At 48.3% G+C, this 17,189-nt stretch overlaps 1 protein-coding gene and 1 long non-coding RNA gene across 3 annotated transcripts in view; one reads left to right on the forward strand and one right to left on the reverse strand.

The window, feature by feature from the left end:
• Positions 1-17,189, forward strand: part of LOC139052896 (uncharacterized) — a 186,053-nt gene that overhangs the window by 145,735 nt on the left and 23,129 nt on the right. The gene's annotated exons all lie outside the window — the stretch shown is intronic.
• Positions 1-17,189, reverse strand: part of LOC139052886 (ubiquitin-conjugating enzyme E2Q-like protein 1) — a 177,635-nt gene that overhangs the window by 80,801 nt on the left and 79,645 nt on the right. The window contains exon 1 of one of the 2 annotated variants that reach the window (XM_070530043.1): positions 14,347-14,494. The exons of the other annotated variant lie outside the window; for it this stretch is intronic. The gene's annotated coding sequence lies outside the window, so the exon portion shown is untranslated. Of the gene's footprint in view, positions 1-14,346; positions 14,495-17,189 lie in introns of those variants that run through there. 2 annotated transcript variants of the gene reach the window in all.

Below are 17,189 nucleotides of genomic sequence, written 5' to 3' on the forward strand. Positions count from 1 at the left end.
CCAAGTCAGCACGAACGTACACTGATGCTTTTGAAGCATTGCGCGTATGCGCCGCGTCCACACACTGGAAAGAGCCACAAGCTGGTTCCGCGCATGGAGTGTTACTGTGAACACCCACGAAGCCTGGCAATCGATATTCATCTTTCCTTACGTTAGTCTCCTGAAGCGCTATAACATCTGGTGGAGCCTTCATAGCGATAAGTCGAAGGACTAGATCAGCGTGCCGCGGTCGCATCCACCTGACATTCCATCGCAGCACAAAGGGGCGAGGCTGCTGACAACTGTTAGAATTGTTTCCGGTAAAACGTCTAGTGAAGACCGTCGAGGACAGGAACGAGGGCCTCCAAAATTTGCTCCGCTGCTGACGCTGCTGGTGTCTGGCGACCGGCGATTAGAGATCTGATGACGTTGACAAGCATCTTCAGAAGATTGACAAGTTGCACATCGTCGTTGGCTGATACCGGTTTAGGTACTGTGTTTGCAGAGTTTTCCACTGTGGTCGAAGTCTTTGTAGATACTTGTTCCGACGGTTTCGTTGGAAGCGCTGGCTACGATGTGTCTGAGAGGGAGAAGGCCCGCCCCCCTGCTTTCCGATGCGTTGTGTCTTGGTCACTCTTTGAACACGCAGCTTTTCCAGTCGCTGGGGCAGCACTACGGCGACGGGAGCTTTCATCTACTGCTGCCTTCTTTTTGGCTTTCTCTTTTAGTGCCTTTAGTTCGTTCTTCAATAAGGGACATCCTTTATCCGTTGCCAAATGTTCATCATTACAGTTAGGCCACCGATATGCCTGACTTTCACAGGAATCTACATGGTAATTCCCACCGCATTTGGCACAGACCAGATCTCTGGTGCAAAAGCCCTGAACATGACCAATCTTAAGACACTTATGACACTGCAAAATCCGTGGTACGAAAGGTCGAACAGGATAGCGCACAAGTCAAATACGATCAGATACGACACCAGCTGCTATATTTGTACCCTGTGGTATGTAGGGGCGCGTGTGGATCCCACAGATTTCAGACAAACCAAGCAGAGTTTGCACCATCTTGTCATCCGTTGTGACAACAGCAAGACATTTTTCCAGGGGTTCACGCGAACCTCTTGGATTAGTCCAGGGGCAAGTTTGAAGAAGAAATCATTATGTCTCTGTCGAAAGATAGCATTCAGGCTAACCATCGCGTCGACGGGCATGAAAGCTACTGTCGTAGACTTGATGGTGCTGTATATTATAGTCCCTTCACTTGAGGACGATGCTGGAGACGTGCGTCTTGGACAGCGGTGCTTGACAGGTATGAAGGCATCCGAATCTTCCTATCGATCTTGAGTCAGAAAGCTCGGAATCAGTAGCGCCGGATCCTACTGCCGAACTGAGCCGCTTCCGAGCCGCGGGCGGTCTATGCTGACCGCCAGACGCGTCCAAGACCATATCTTCCATGGCAAGCTCCGCGGGGAGGATCTCTCAGCAGAGCAGGAAACTTCAGGGTGCAGCACAAACGTCGTTGCCTGTTACTGATGCACGAAAATAATATAAATAGAGAAAAACTGCAGCACCAGAAGAAAACCAGCAACCGAGCGCAGTAACTTCGTCGTCGTCGAGGTAAAGGAGCTGAGACAAGACATTGTGCGGCCAATCGCGGCATTCTTTTTTCATTAGTATTAAGATGTTTTTGGCGCTGCTTGCCTCAACAGCTAGCCGGTACAAAAATCTGGACGCAAGGAAATAAAAAAAATGCAGGTGCTGGAGTCAACAAGTCAACATACAGGGTGATCATTTTTAGGTTTTATGAAATTGTTAGAAATCGCCTGCGGCGGATAGCGTAATTCTTGACCTTGAGCCGGATTATTCGAAGAGGCGGATATTCCTCGGACGAGAGATCGAAACACATGTTGAACAATTAAAAAACATTTACTAATGAACTTCTCAATTAATCACTGTTGGGCCCATATTGCAATTTACATATTGTATAGCCGGTGAGCTTTCAAGACATATCCACTTGAATTTCCAGGACGACACCAGTTTTGAGATATTTCCGAAAGCCTGGGACAAGGGTGTTCCAGTTACTTTTGTGCTCCAATGCATAAAATAGTGTTTTGTTGAAGAAGTAAGTGGAACAACAGTGCATTTTTACAGCGAGTTGATGGCGCATATCTCCAAACGCGTCATTCTAGAAATTCATTCCAAGTGGATACGCCTTGCAAACTCAGCAGGTATACAATTTGCAAATCGCAATGTCCAGTAAAGTAACTAATTCAGAAGAGAATTAGTGATTTTTTGTTAAATAATTGAATAAGAGTTTCCATTTCTCGCGAAAGTAATGCTCGCCTCTCTGAATAATCCAGCTCAAGGACTAGAATTATGTTACCAGCAACAGGCTACATTTAAAAACTCCAGAGGACTTGAACATGATTACCCCATATATTAGTGTTATCGCAAAAGGACATCGCAGGTTGTCGAAACCACTCTTACATTGTTATTAGTGTTTTCTTTCTATATTATCTCGGTCGTCCTCCGTGCAGTTCGTCCTGTGTGGTTCTCGCATTCTCGCAGGGACGTGTTTACGCGTATCTACATATCGGTCAGGCGGTATATATTGACACGTGTACTTATCTTTATCGGGAAACCACGTTTCGCCGCTTAACAACTGTAATCGCACAGCGAGGGATGCGCCTGCATGTATCCGACGTTTCTGGAAAGTTATCGACGCTTCTATCCGCGTGTCTGTTGTCGCCGAACCTTGTGTTATCAGATTTCATCGCGTGACACGAATGGTGTAGAACTTTGTGGAAGACACGCGGGTCCCATCAGTTAATCTGGAACATTCGACGACTGATCTATAAAAGCCGACGCGCTTGACCGGCTGATCAGTTTTCCGACGATCGCCGACCGTGTTCGCCGCTATAGTTGTGCTATAAGTGTAGCCTGTTTTTGTGGGCACAGGTTCGCCCAATAAAAGCTAGTTTTGTATTCCACCGTATTGCTTCTTTCTTCACCGTCACTACCACGTGACAATATATATATATATATATATATATATATATATATATATATATATATATATATATATATATATATATATATATATATATATATATATATATATATATATATATTCGAGGAAGGCGGCATTTTCGGCGCGTGTTTCCAGCTTGCGGTTGCTTGAGACATCGTTATTTACGCCAATAATTTTTGCACTAACGCAAACACGACTTAAGTAGCGCACGGTGTACCAGGCTCATTTATGGCACTGAAAACCGCATTGTGGACGAAACTATAGTCACGGTTGCATAAAGACCGCAGCGTTGAAGGTTTCTGCGACAGCCCGCTACGCCGCATAATGGATAGCCAGAAAAATGGCAACGTGAAGGGTGCCGTTCACGCAACACAGTATAGTTACGTAACAGTAAACTTGTACGATGCAACACGACACGTACCGGGCAGCGAGTTTCCACGTGTAATGCGCTAACAACTTGCTTTATCAGTTGCTTGTTTTCCCGTGGCGCATTTGGGTCCCATGCGTTTAAGAAGCGTAGTTGGCACGTCGGTGCTGGCTGCAATCTACTGCTCGGACAGGTTATTCGTTCCGTCTTGACCTTTCTCTGCATCCGGATTAATAATTCAAGGACGGGCGGCTCTCTGCGCGGAATCGCCATCGTTCTACGGGAACAAACAGGGTTTCCTCGATTGCTTTTGCGCGTGTTTGTGGTTGATACGTATCCCAAGTAACGGCGTACCGCGCACGTAAACGCACCGGTATTTAATTTGCGCCCCTGCTTCGCACTTCGAAGAACAGTTGCGCCCAGCGCACTGCGAGGTGCGAAGTATAGCGAACTCTTCGACCCAACCGTCGCGTCCCAACAGGGGAGCCCCCCCAAGGACCAGCAGCACGAAACTATGCTGCGCGAGTTGTGCGTCCCCTGCGGACGATCCACTGGCGCCGGATGAAAGTTGCATAACAAGTGCGGAATGGCCGCGAAGCGTTTCTTCGAGCGCATACGAGAGTGCATAATGAACGCGTCCTTGGATCCGAGGCCCAGTTTGGCACGTGCGCCCGCGCCTCGGCCTGGATCAATTCCCTTCGAAATTAGGCCGATGGAGAAGCATCGGCGTTCACTTCGCCGCCACTTACCGGGATTTAATCGGCTCGCCTCGCTACGGGCAATTAACACCCGAGGCTCAAGCGATGCGCACGGCTCATTGCACCCTGCGTGCATGCAAGCAGCTGGCCTGGCAGCGTCGCGGCGGAACAGGCCCCTCCAGGCGCCAAAGCACACAGCGCTTTTCGGGCCATTTGGATCGCCTGAATGAAGTCACCTCAGCTGCTAGATGCGAATTCACACATGAGCATGCGTGAAACATTTTTTTTCTCTTTGCCGTTGGGTGGCAGTGAGCAATAACATGCTCGCTGTCGCGTTTAGACGTTTCCTGTAATTCTTATGACATGCGCACGAAGTGCCTATGCCCTAGTGGCCTGTACTCACAGGGTTGTTCGTTCGCTGTAGCGGTTTATAAAGATAGGAGGCGGTCAATGGTGATAGCTAGAGATCCGACGAAGAACTATTTCGAATCGAAGTACACATTTCGGTTGCGCAAGAAAAAAAAAGAAGAAAGAAAAGAAAAACGCGGCGAACCACACAAAAGAAAGCTTTAAACATCACCCAAGACGTTGGCAAAGCTATAGCCAGACGAAGACTACGGCGAGGATGACGGCAGATGGCGGTTGAGAGCTCTGAAGATGGTGCGGCGGCTGGCACGTGGGCCGCGGATTCGAGACTTTTTATGCCTAGTTTATATTGTGACGATAAACAAGGTGATAACTGCAACAACAAAATACGGTTAAAGTATACTCTTACCAGCCATCGCTGTAATTTAGTAAATTAACATCGGTTCTGAGTGCATTCGGGCAGGTCATTTCGCAACCGCGGATTATGTTCACACGGGCGATACTTGAAACTCCATACACTGGCTTTTACCAATCTCTCTCTCTTCTTCTTCTTCTTTCGGCCACCTAGAAGATGAACACAAGCAGCGCATTTAGAGGCATCAGAAGCCTCGTTAACGAAACATTTTAATTTGTAAGAAACGTTTGTAATTGGCCGACCGTTTTCACTTGTATATGATCCCTGTATGCGGGGTGATCATTTCTAAGCTTTCCGGAATTTTGAAAAATCGCCTGTGGCCGATAGCACAATTCTTTTCCCTGAGCTGCATTATTTGAAGAGGCGCCGACATTACTAGAGCGAGAAATCGAAACACATATTCAACTAATTTACGAAAATTAACTAATTAACTTCTTGATTAATTAATTTACGATGCATATTGCAATTTACGAATTGTAGCCGGTCAGATTGCAAGGCGTATCCACGTGAATTGAACTTCCAGGATGACACCGGTTTCGAGATATTGATTGCCAAAGTGTGTGACGAAATATATGGGCGTTCTAGTTTTGTGCTTCAATGCATAACAGAGCGTTTTGTTAAAAAAGTAAGTGGAACAACAGCGCATATTTACGGCTGCTTTGATAGGGCATATCTCCAAACTGGTGTGTCTTGCAAGCTCACCGGCTACAATTTGTAAATTGCAATATGTGCCGTAAACTAATTAAGAAGTTATTAGTTAATCTCGCTAATTAGTTAAAACTTTTTTTCTATTTCTCCTGCAAGTAATGTCCGCCTCTCTGAACAATCCAGCTCAAGGGTAAGATAACAATAAAATTCAAAGAGCGCTAAACGACAGGACCAGAATGAGGAGGAGACAAACCGGCGCTGAACTTACAACTGATTTATTTGAAGTAAGAAGTCAACATTTATACGTACAAAACTGGGCACGCATGCGCCCGGTCATGCATCGATGATCAGATACAAACTCCGGACAGCCAACATTCGCACGCGTTGTACCTGCCTTTCAATCTACCCTTTATGCAGCTATGCCATTTCTTTCGCTGACAAGATCAAAGATGTTTTGCTAACGCTTCTGATGATATGAAAAGCTTCAGCGACTTCTCTGGTAGTCTTGTCACTATGAAAAAATAACAATTGTGTATCGTCAAAGAAAGGTACGCATTTACAAATACTGCAATGCTTTGCCAGGTTAGTGTCTTTTTTGTCTAATGAATTGGCATGCTCCATTAGTCTAATATTGATGCAACGGCCTGTCTGGCCTATGTAAGTTTGGCCACAAGATAAAGGAATTTGGTAGACAGCGCCCTTCTTGCAACTGATGTACTTGTCTCCTCCTCATTCTGGTCCTGTCGTTTAGCGCTGTTTGAATTTTATTGTTACCATGCAACACCAACTCGCCCAATCCGCTGCCCTTCTCAAGGGTAAGAATTCTGCTATCTGCAACAGGCGATTTCTAAAAATTCCGGAAACTTTCCGGAATTCCGGAAACGATTGGCTGGCGCTTGCGAATCACTCGAGCGTTTAGTATGCTGTGTAAATTCCGGAACTCTCAATCGCAATTGGCTGGCAAACTGTTCTCGTGCGAACCGGCGCGTAAACAGCTTTGCGAATAAGGATGTTTGCTATTGCATTTGGCCTGCGCCTTTTCTATCACGAAGCAGTCAAGCCTGTAGAACGGCTTTGTGAATACGAGCCCTCGGCTCTCGTTCACGCGTACCCCCTTCAGAAAAAAAGATAATGAATGAATAAATAAATAAATAAATAAATAAATAAATAAATAAATAAATAAATAAATAAATAAATAAATAAATAAATGCCAGCTTACGAGAGTGCTTATATATATAGTCGCAGCAAACCAGCCTGGAAAAGCGCGAGCATGCTTCTTCCGTATCTGAAGCGTTTTGAGTTATTTTTATACTGGCAGCTATAGAGACGCTCCCTGGATCGTGGCTCATGAGCTTGACACTTGATATACGCTACTTCCTCTGTGTATTGCTTTTGTGTCCCGTTTTATTTTGCGCTGCCATAGTCTCACGAATCCAACGAATTCTCATAATTGGCTTCCCGTAATTGCCCTTAATTGTTTTTCTCCGCGGTGATGGAAGTCTCGTGTCAGATGCGACAATTTTCTGTGCTCGGAGCGCTCGCTGAAATCACTGATCAATATCACGGCGTGGATAAGAACGCTCGCACTGGAAGTAGCCCGCATGATTGTGATCTGCAATAATTTATTCCATTCGAACTTGACCGACCGCTATATCTCAATGCTCGATTTTGGGCGCTTTGTTTCGTTCCTTCTTTAGAATTTTTTTTTTGAAGATCCGCATGTCCTTATAAATCTTGATTGATAATTTAAGCCGCTGTATAATAGCTTTTTTTTTTTTACAGATATTTCCGTGCTCTGTTTCTATGCCACAAGTTCCGGCTACGTTGCCGCAATTTGTCGATTCCATGGTCCAGGAATGTGGCTAGTAGACACTTAAGCTGTGCACATTGTTGTTCCCCGACACGTTAACCTCGAGGACAGTTCGTCTGAAATACATTGAGCTCTAACTGACACACACGCGGTATTATGGTTCCGTGCTTGAGGTTCGCACACCTGCTACATCCGCGCTCTCTGTTTCACCCGCTCAGCCCTTCCTATAGTAAGTCCGTGTCCAGGAGTAATGGGTAGAGCCTAAGCGCCCCTGCGTTCCGAAACATCACGACCTTTCCTTTTCAGCAAGCGTGCGTAGCTTAAGTGCCAAGGCAAAACAAGTTCACCGTCGTCGTCGTCGTCGTTGTCGTCGCCATCATCATCATCATCATCATCATCATCATCTTCTTCTTCTTCTTCTTCTTCTTCTTCTTCTTCTTATGTGCAAGCCTCCCAGCGATCCCCAATCGTTGCCGTCCTGGGTAGTCCGACTGCCTGAGAAGTTCCCAATTTCATTGTCACCTCATCCTCGGCCATCGCCTACTGCGACTCGCTGCGGTAGCTCATGGCGTTTTTCACTGGTCAATCTGGAGCGGCCGCCGAAATCATCTAGCGAGCGCTCGGGTTTTACAAATCCGAATCGGTCAGCGGAGCGCAAAAACGCTCCGCGGGGGATCACACAGGAAGTATGCGTACACGTGATAGAAACCTATTCTGGAAACCATGCCCGACTTCCGCTCTGTACGTTTCCACGTCAACCATAATCGCCGTACCCAGTGCGTAATTTGGCCGCGGCTGTCGCAGAGTCCGTCACTTCCATGTCGCGCCCGCAAGGATTGTGTATGGACAACGTGCATAGAATGTTTCGTACAGCACCTGCGTCACCTCGTAATCGCTGTCGTCCGAGCTCTCAACGCTAAACGCGAGCTCTGCAGCAGCACCGAACGCAGCCATTTTGCGAAGCAACACAATGTTGTGCGTACCGAGTGGGTACCGATTTCGCTTGAAGACGGAAGTGACGCGAGCTATTTCCGAACGAATCCGTGCCTCGGTGGCGGAGCAACTGAGAGCGATCCGGCGCGGAGCGAGTTGATTCGAAACGACCAGTGGAACGCGCGAACCCGCTCCAGATCGACCAGTGAAATTCGGATTCCTTGCCGCGGAGCAAGAAATCCTGCTCCGAATCGACCAGTGAAAAACGCCATTAGTGGTTGTGGCATGGCGCACAAAATATTGAAATGCAAAATCGACTACTTAACACGAATTCACTAATTAGCGTTTTACCTCATTATAGTATGACCCATATTGCAATTTACAAATTCCAGCAGTGATCTACTTGGAACGAATTCTCAGGACGACAGGCTTCTGCAGACACGTACGTACCCTAACCCGGTCATCATGGACAAAATTAATCCGGACTGCGGAGTTTCACTCTATTGTAGTAAGTGTGGGGTTTTGCTCGATTTAGAACACATGCTTTGGCGCTGCTTGGCGTTGGCCGGTGATGGTTCTCGAGGTGAACAGTGGTGGCAGCGGATGCTGCACAGTGAAGTGCTGGCGGAACAACTCAGGGCTGTCCAGAGGGCCCATGTGACAGCAGAGGGGCTTGGCCTCTCTGTACCGACGTGGGAGCGGCCCGCATCAGTCCCAGACTGATCCCTCAGGACCTAAATAAAGTTATTCATACCATACCATACCAGTTTCGAGATATAAATTCCCGAGCTTTGCGGAGAAATGCATCGGCGTTGCAGTTACTTGTGTGCTTCAGTGTATCAAACGACGTTTTGTTAACAAATTAACTGGAATGCCAATGCATTTCTCCGCAAAGTTCGGGAATATATATCTCGAAAACTCGTGTCATCTTGAAAATTCGTTCCAAGTGAATCCGCCTCGCGAACTCTACGGCTAGAATTTGTAAATTGCAATATGGGCCACAATGTAATTAGTGAAAACTTAATTGGTTATTTTTTTATTAATTAGTGGATTTTGCATCTCAATTCGTTTTTGCAAGTATTGTCCGCCACTTCGAGTAGACCAGCTCATGAACTAGAATTGTGATATCTGCCATAGGCAACTCTTAAAGATTTTCGAAAGTGTTCGCTGAAACACCCTGTATGTGATTATATACTTTTCAAACATACCAGTAAGCCTGCGTTTGTGACTCGGAAATTTCGGTTGTATGCGCTCATATGTTTAAAGACATCCCCCCTTTTTTTTTTTCAGCGCACGGATTACACCACACAGCATGTTAATGTAGTCAGATAAACGGTAAATAAATGCGTGCAGGCCTGCTTTGCGCAGAAATTGGATAGGTGACTTATGGAACCGATTTGTCCATGAGTAACCACACATAGAGCACAGGCTGGCCTGCACGTGTCCCGGAACCACTAAGCACTCTTTCTCGAGTAGCCTTTATCCATTGACACAGCCCAGTCTCAGCGGTTGGTGAGCATTTGTTGCGAACGAGGTGGTAGAACGTTTCGGGCAGTTCACAGGGTCTCAAAGCGTAGAACCCCTGCAGGCCCAGGTCAGACAGCTAGCAAGGTTTTCTCAGCCCAGACGCAATTACGGGGAACAGAGCAGACATACGGGGCATCAGAGCGCGTGTGCCCCGTCGGAGAAAAGAACTTGAGGCTATGCATCGGAGTAGAGTCCCACGGAATGGAAACAGGCGGAGCGTTAGGTGTAGAAGATGAGTCACTGACGGCCGGCTAGGTAATTATGACACTCAGCGGACTTCTATGGTGAACTCGGACGTCCTGTCCGACCTGTGAAACGTTACGTATCACAGCGCTCAGCATACGTCATCGTAGACGTCAACGTTTCGACACTAGTCTAGAGTCTGACGGATTGGATTTTCTCACAACCCGAGTACCCTGCGACTACGGGGCCTAGATGAAGGTGCTCATTCACAGATTCCGGAGCATGACTTCCAGTCATGAATTCTTGTTCGCTTTATGATTGGGGTAGCCGCACGAGACGAAAACTAAAAAAGTGAGACGGCTTTTTTGCGTTTTTGTCCCTTGCGCTGCCCTCATCCACAAATATTAACTTGCCCAATTGTCTGCTCTTGTTCGCTGCCTCCTCCCCCTGCGCACAACTCGGTATGTTACCTTATTGCTTATTACTTTTCAGCTTTATCGTCATCATATTTATTGTCACTACAGCGCCAAGGCTTCTCCAAGCTATTTTCATTTATCCCCGTCTTGTGCCAAGTGACACCACCTGCAAATTTCTTGATTTCGTCCCACCACCCAATTATCTGCGGTCCTCGACTGCGCTTCCCTTCCCTAGGAACCCATTCTGTAACTCTAATGGTCCAACGATTATCTACCCTAGGCATTACATGGCCTGCCCAGCTCCATTTCTTCTTCTTAAATGGCCCTTCACCAGGCCCCATAGCAAATTTTGCTTATACGCTGAAAGTTGTTACGATCGTTATCGTGCAATGCCTGCACTGCGCTTGTCAGTTCAAAATGGCCAGACTGAAATGAACAGAAATGGTGAGGGGCCCTTTATTGCCAACTAGAATATCGGCTACCGACGTTTGCTGTCTAATTCAAACCACTGTCTTCCTGTCTCTTAACGTTACGCCTAACATGTTTCGTTCCATCCATCTTTGCCTGGTCCTCAACTTATTTGCAAGCCGCTTTGTTACCTATCAAGCTTCTGCCCCATATGTTAGTAATGGTATAGTGCAGTGATTGTACAATATTCCTTTAAAGGATAGCGGTAAGCTGCTGGCCATGACTTGGTTATGCCAATCGTATGCGCTCCAATTCATTTTTATTCTTCTGGAATTTTTTTCATGTGATCAGTGACCCTCATGACTAATGGCCTAGATGAACGTACTCTTGTCCTGATTTTAGGGGCTGATTTAAAATCGCGAATTCTCGCTAGCTATCCAGGCTATGAACATTACCTTCGTCTTCTGCGTATTAGTCTTGAGACCTGCTGTTACACTTTGTCGGCTAAGGTTCTCAATCATTTGTTACAAGTAATTTACATCATTACTGAACAGGACAATGTCATGCGCAAACGGCAAAGGTTGGTGCGATATTCGTCACTGATCCTCACCACTAAATATTCCCAGTCTAACAACTTGAATACTTCTAAGCATGTAGTGAATATATCTTCAGAGAAATTGTGTCTCCTTGCATTTTCTTGATCGATATTTTACGGCTCTTTTTTTTAGGATTAATGTAGCTGTGAAATCTTTATAGATTATTTGCTTGGATATTCACGCAATGCCGCCATGACTGATGATACCTCTTCTGAATATTTCTGCCTACTAATCTCGAAACTTATCCTGGGACTTTTCCAGTTCAGGCCTTCAATAATTTGTTGTAATTTCGTCTCCAGTGTTCGCCAAGTCATCTCCAGCGTTGCTGAACCGTCATCTGCAAACCTGCGACTCGCATATAACATTCTGTTCCGCAAAACATAACCTTTTCATTTATATTCCTGAGCCTGTGGAAGCGACAGCTCATTTCAACTAGAGTTTAGCCCGGCCAAACCGCCAAAGAACAGGGCCGGCGACCAGTCATCCTGGAACGGGAGAACAGTGACAGAGGGCACTCTTGTCGGCCAACGCGTTCCCCGAAATCCGGGCTGCCGTTCTGCCAGAGAGAAGGCCCGTGGCATTGGCATCGATGACTTCTGGAGAAGGCAAGCTTGGGGAAAAGCTAGGGATTTGGGGAACACATAGGTGTGCGTGGTCAAGCGGGCTTCTGACTAGAAATGTTACTGCCATTTATTCTGCTGAACTTGTCCTACCTGCTCGTGTGCGTGGTCAAGCGGGCTTCTGACTAGAAATGTTACTGCCATTTATACTGCTGAACTTGTCCTACCTGCTCGCTTCGAGACGATGCTATAGCCGTAGATATTTTCCGTCCGTGATGACCAAAAGCACTATTCGCAATAAACCATGTCACAACCGCACATTACATCTCAACACGGTTTTACCTCGACACGGAGCGGCAGTCATTAGCGCTAGTAAACAACTTAATGTTACGTCTGATACTCTTAGCCATCGACAGCGTAGCTAGCCCTAACTACCGCACTCATTGTCTTAAATCTGCGAATGTACGCACGCGCGCGAGCCGTATGCGTAATTCACAGAGCGGCATCGAACCGTAAGATGACGGCACCAGAAAGTAAAGCAGTGCTCGCCAGCAAACGGCTCACCCGCGCAACTATCTTTACTTCGACCCGCACTAATTAGCTTAACCCGCGAGAACGGAGTCCACAGTTACACCCAAGTTTTCTTTCCGATTCCGGGAAACTTTCGTCACATAATTGTCCCTGTAATCGCTTCGCACAGACTCTTTAACGAATGCGGGCTTCAGCTGTCGAGAGCACAGCACTCACGTCGCGGAAGTTTAACTTCATTTGCAAGCTCACACTATTCAGGGCTTGCGTGTAAATTTTCTTTCATGTGGCGTCGGTGTCTGATTGTAGTACTTTTGTAGAGAATTACTGCTGCAAGTAACAGTAGCTTTCATACATACTGCATTATTGCAAGGATCATAGTGCATACGTCTCGAAACGGAGCTGCCGCGGTAGCCCTGCAGTGGCTATGGCGTGGCGCTGAGATCGAGCTCGCGGGTTCGATCCCCGGCCGCGACTGCGCCGGATGCCGACGGGGGCGGAATGCGAAAAACGCTCGTACACTATGAATTGGGTGCACGTTAAAGAACCTCAGGTGGCAAAAATTAAACCGGAGCCCTCCACTACGGCGTGCCTCAATAATGAAACCCGATTTTTGCACGAAAAAAATCCTTTTTTAACAATTTCGAAACGGTTAGCAATAACGGCCGAGTGCGTGATCTGGGATATTTGCATCGCCTTCTGATAAGAGCCGGCACTAGCTATGCGCATGCGTTGCGATATGTCGATCTGGCTTATCATCCGCGCATGCTTTGCCTTACCGCGTGGTCTTATATATTTTCAGCGTTCTCTGATAACAAGCGCCGTTATCTGTGCGCATGTCCTGCTGCGATAGGTTCTGTCTCATCATCTGCGCGTGTGTTACATTACTTTCGATGCACGAGCCGTTCAGTGCAATGTTTATACGAATCATTCTGAGATATTTACAGCGCGTGCCCAAGGTTTCGAAGTCGCTTGTGACGGGATACGTTACCGGACCCGCGCACTAGAAAGACCTTGTAGATATTTTGTTGGTCGAAAAACACGTATGTTTGAGAAGCGCAGTACTACTCACTCCGCAGTGTATTATACCATGAGCACTGTAACCTGGTACGGCGATAGATCTTGCCATACCTGCGTGCTAAGTAAGAATAGTCCGTATGCACAAAATTGTTCACACGCTAGAACTGTTCTTAGCATAGCTGCCTGCGAATCGTATTGTGGCACATATAATTAACAAGAGCGGCCGGCCAATAGCCAACAGTACTTACGAACGAATAGTTTTGTGAATTCAGCCCAAGGCGACTATATTTCGCATTAAATATCGACGCTAGAAGGGCTTCCTGGTGAGTAATGTGGTTTATAGTCACGATATTATATCGTAACGTGCCTTCAGGTGATAACGGGAAACATTGTGACAGATAACATCGGGTCCGTGGCAGCTCCGACAATTTCGCTTTATTTAATATCGAGCAGCGAAGCCGAATTTTCACCGCGCAGAATATATTTCCACAAATTGGTTATGCTGGAAAAACAGGAAGATAAAAAGAAGCAGCACTAGGAACTTTGTTAGCGCTCTCTCTTATGACAGAAATACAGACACCACGGTATTTCTGTCATGTGTGCTGCAAGCATGCGAAAGTAAAAGTGAGCAACCCCTGATGACGGTGAGGAAGCGTCCGTTTTGGGGATAGGGAAAAGCATGCACTCTGCAGTGGTACATCGCTGGGCGCTGACTGTGATCCTCGCTCTGCGCCGGTGAGGACCATTAAATTCGCAGCGCCAGAGCCCGGCGAGAGAGCGCGGTTGTGACCCGGTTGGAGCAGCAGAGCGGCGCGCGTACGGATCACCGCGAGTACAGGCAACGTGCGTGGTGGCTAACCGTGTGTCCGCAGCTGGCTCCGAGGTGGCTGCTGGGATGGGCCGCCCGCACGGCTCCGGGGAAGAGCTGCTGCAGGCGGCAGGCCGGAGTCGGCAGCGGAACCCCGCGCTCTTGGCGCTGCGGCCGTCTCCTACTCGGCGCTTCGTCCCCTTGACTGCGCCGTCCGCAGCGTGGCGCTGTGCTTTTTCTTCCCTTCGACGGCCGCCGGGCCGCCGCCGCTCCGCGCACTCACGTGACACGCCAGTGCAGTAGCAGGAGAGCGACAACCGCAGCAGCCGACGTCCGGCCGACTTCCAATATGGCGCTCGAGAAACCCGCCCATCAGAGACCCCCAGCGAGGTCCCGACAACCAATGGGAGAGGTTGAATAGCATCACGTGGTTTTGCCGTAAATTGCCCCTCACTTGACCGCGGCGCGAGTTCTCCCCGCTTCTCGGCGCTGTTTGCCGGTTCGAAGGAACGGGCCTCCTCCCCCCAACCCCCGCCCAAGCGTGCGCTGGGGGTCCGCACGCTGTGTGCGGACCAACACGGGAACCGAGAAACAACCTCGCGGTCGATAAGCGCCGCCGGAGAGAGCACCCGCGCGCTCCGTGTTTGTTTGCAAAGATCAAGGAACTGAGTGATCACTTGGAGGGCCGCCGCTTCTCGGACTCTTCATCCTCCTCCCCTCTCTCGCTGTTTTCCCAGCCTTTTGGTGCGATACTTTTATCTCAAGGGCTTAGTCGTCGCTCTCAGGCTGCGATTGTACGGATACTTCAAGTTTTAGGCGCTGCGAAGACACTGGCAGTAGGGAGAAGTGACAGCATAACCCTTTCACTTGTCCTATAGCGACGCATCAAACATAGTTCGATAGCTGTTGTATCGAAGTGACGTCTGAATGCAAACAGCTGTTTGCATTCAGACGCATCAGCTCACCCGGAAGACGACGATGAAGGGGGTGGGCTCCGGTAGAGGCAAGCACAGATCGGCAACTACGACGAAGAGCAGCATTTGACAAACTGGCTTTACTGAACTTGATATTAAGTTAAAGTTACACGGTACACTTGTCAAACATACAACATACAAAGCGATGTCATAGCTCTCGGCGGCGACCTGCTTGACTGGCCTGGTCACCGTTGCCAGATGAGAAGATGACTTGGTACCCGTAGGTGCCGCGTCCCAGAGCTTGCATGTACTCACCAACCCAGCATCATTCGTTACATTGACCCTGGTGCTCCCCCCTCCCCCACTACCCGGGTTGACTGAGGGGGGGGGGGGTCTTTGGTTCGGGGCAACGGTCCTTCCCGGACAAGGGGGCTGCTGTGGAGCAGCACTAACTGAGCTACTGTGCTTACCACACAAAGAGCCATGTCAGTCTTACAGGACTTGAGCCCGACAGACCCTCGGATCGCCTTAACCCAGAGGAGGTAAAGGCAAACAACCATGGAGAGCACCAAAACCGTCTGCGGGGCAGCGCGACCGCACGAGGGTGCGCCACGACCGGTTCTGGCTTTGGACTCCATTAAGACGAACAAAAACACGTGGATAGACTGGCGCACAAGGCCAAGTCGAGCGACCTTAGACTCATGCATCATAACTTAATGGAGAGCTTTCCACCTGACTCACCAAAAACCACAACAGGGTGAGCCCACACTTCGAGGAACTTCTCGCCTAGGCAATGCCGCTCCCAGGTGAGATAGAACCATACCTCTTTCCGTGCTGACTGATGACTCTGATGTGCACTTCGTGAAGGCGCGGCGCTGTCCCCCCGAAAACTGCATCGCAGCGTGCTAACCAAACTTGGTATGAGCACTCGACGAGAATAAGCAAGAAGTGGTTGATCGCCTTCTTAGGCAAAGGGTGCAAGAAACAATGAGTCTGAAATGCAATACCTGGGAAGCTAAAGAGACTAGCTATCCGTTGAATGAGAGCTGCGGAAAGCAAACACTGCGAAAAGATATGAACCGTATCCTCCCTACCACCACAAAAAGGACACACCCCACGAGTCGGGATGGCTGTGAAGCGTCTGTAGCTCATCTGCAGGCAACCCCACGCCAGGCGGTACATGAACGTAGCTCGCCTGGCGTCAAGGAAGCCGGCCATAATGAGCTTCCAGCTTGGCCTGTGAAAGGACAGATCGTACCTTTGGCAGTGCGGGGGGAGACCTAGGGTGAGGATATCGACTAGTTCTTCAATTGGAAATGCCGGGGTCAACCTTGCGGAGGCGTACCAGAGAATTGGCAGCAGCCGCATAAATAGCGGACATGAGTACCTGAGCGAGGCACACAGTGAGAGAATGTGCTTTGCGAAAACGAACAGAGCCGAGTGATAACAAAAAAGGAAGTAACACTTCGAGTCAGCAGCATATCCAATTTAAGGGCGACCTAGGTCCACCTGACGTGTAGTGCAGTAGCCACGATGCCCAGGTCAGGAATTCCGAGTCCTCCCTTCTCCCTGGGCAACTTGAGCACCCGCTGAACTACACAGCCAGTTGTTCCTTTGCGAAGGAAACGAAACAGGACCCTCTCCAAGATAAGCTTGGTTCGGATTAGGAGACACACATGCTACATACGCGAGAAAAGAAAACAGAAGTGACTGAAGAATTGTCGCTCGAGCTGCCAGTGGACACGACAACGCGCTTAATTTCTGAATTCTGGTTTCAAGCTTCTTCTCACCTTGCTGCCAGTTTTCAAGAGACAGACCACCTGGATCTAATGGGAAGCCTAGATTTCGCAACCTCGTTTACAGGGGTAGACCATGAACGGGCTGCGGAGTGGATGAAGTGGAATTCAAGTACATGGCTGGCACTTGTCGACCTATTCAACCTTGCACCACTCCCCCTGCAGTAACCGTCCATGACATCCA

The sequence above is a fragment of the Dermacentor albipictus genome, chromosome 1, assembly GCF_038994185.2.
Source record: "Dermacentor albipictus isolate Rhodes 1998 colony chromosome 1, USDA_Dalb.pri_finalv2, whole genome shotgun sequence".
NCBI lineage: Eukaryota > Metazoa > Arthropoda > Arachnida > Ixodida > Ixodidae > Dermacentor > Dermacentor albipictus.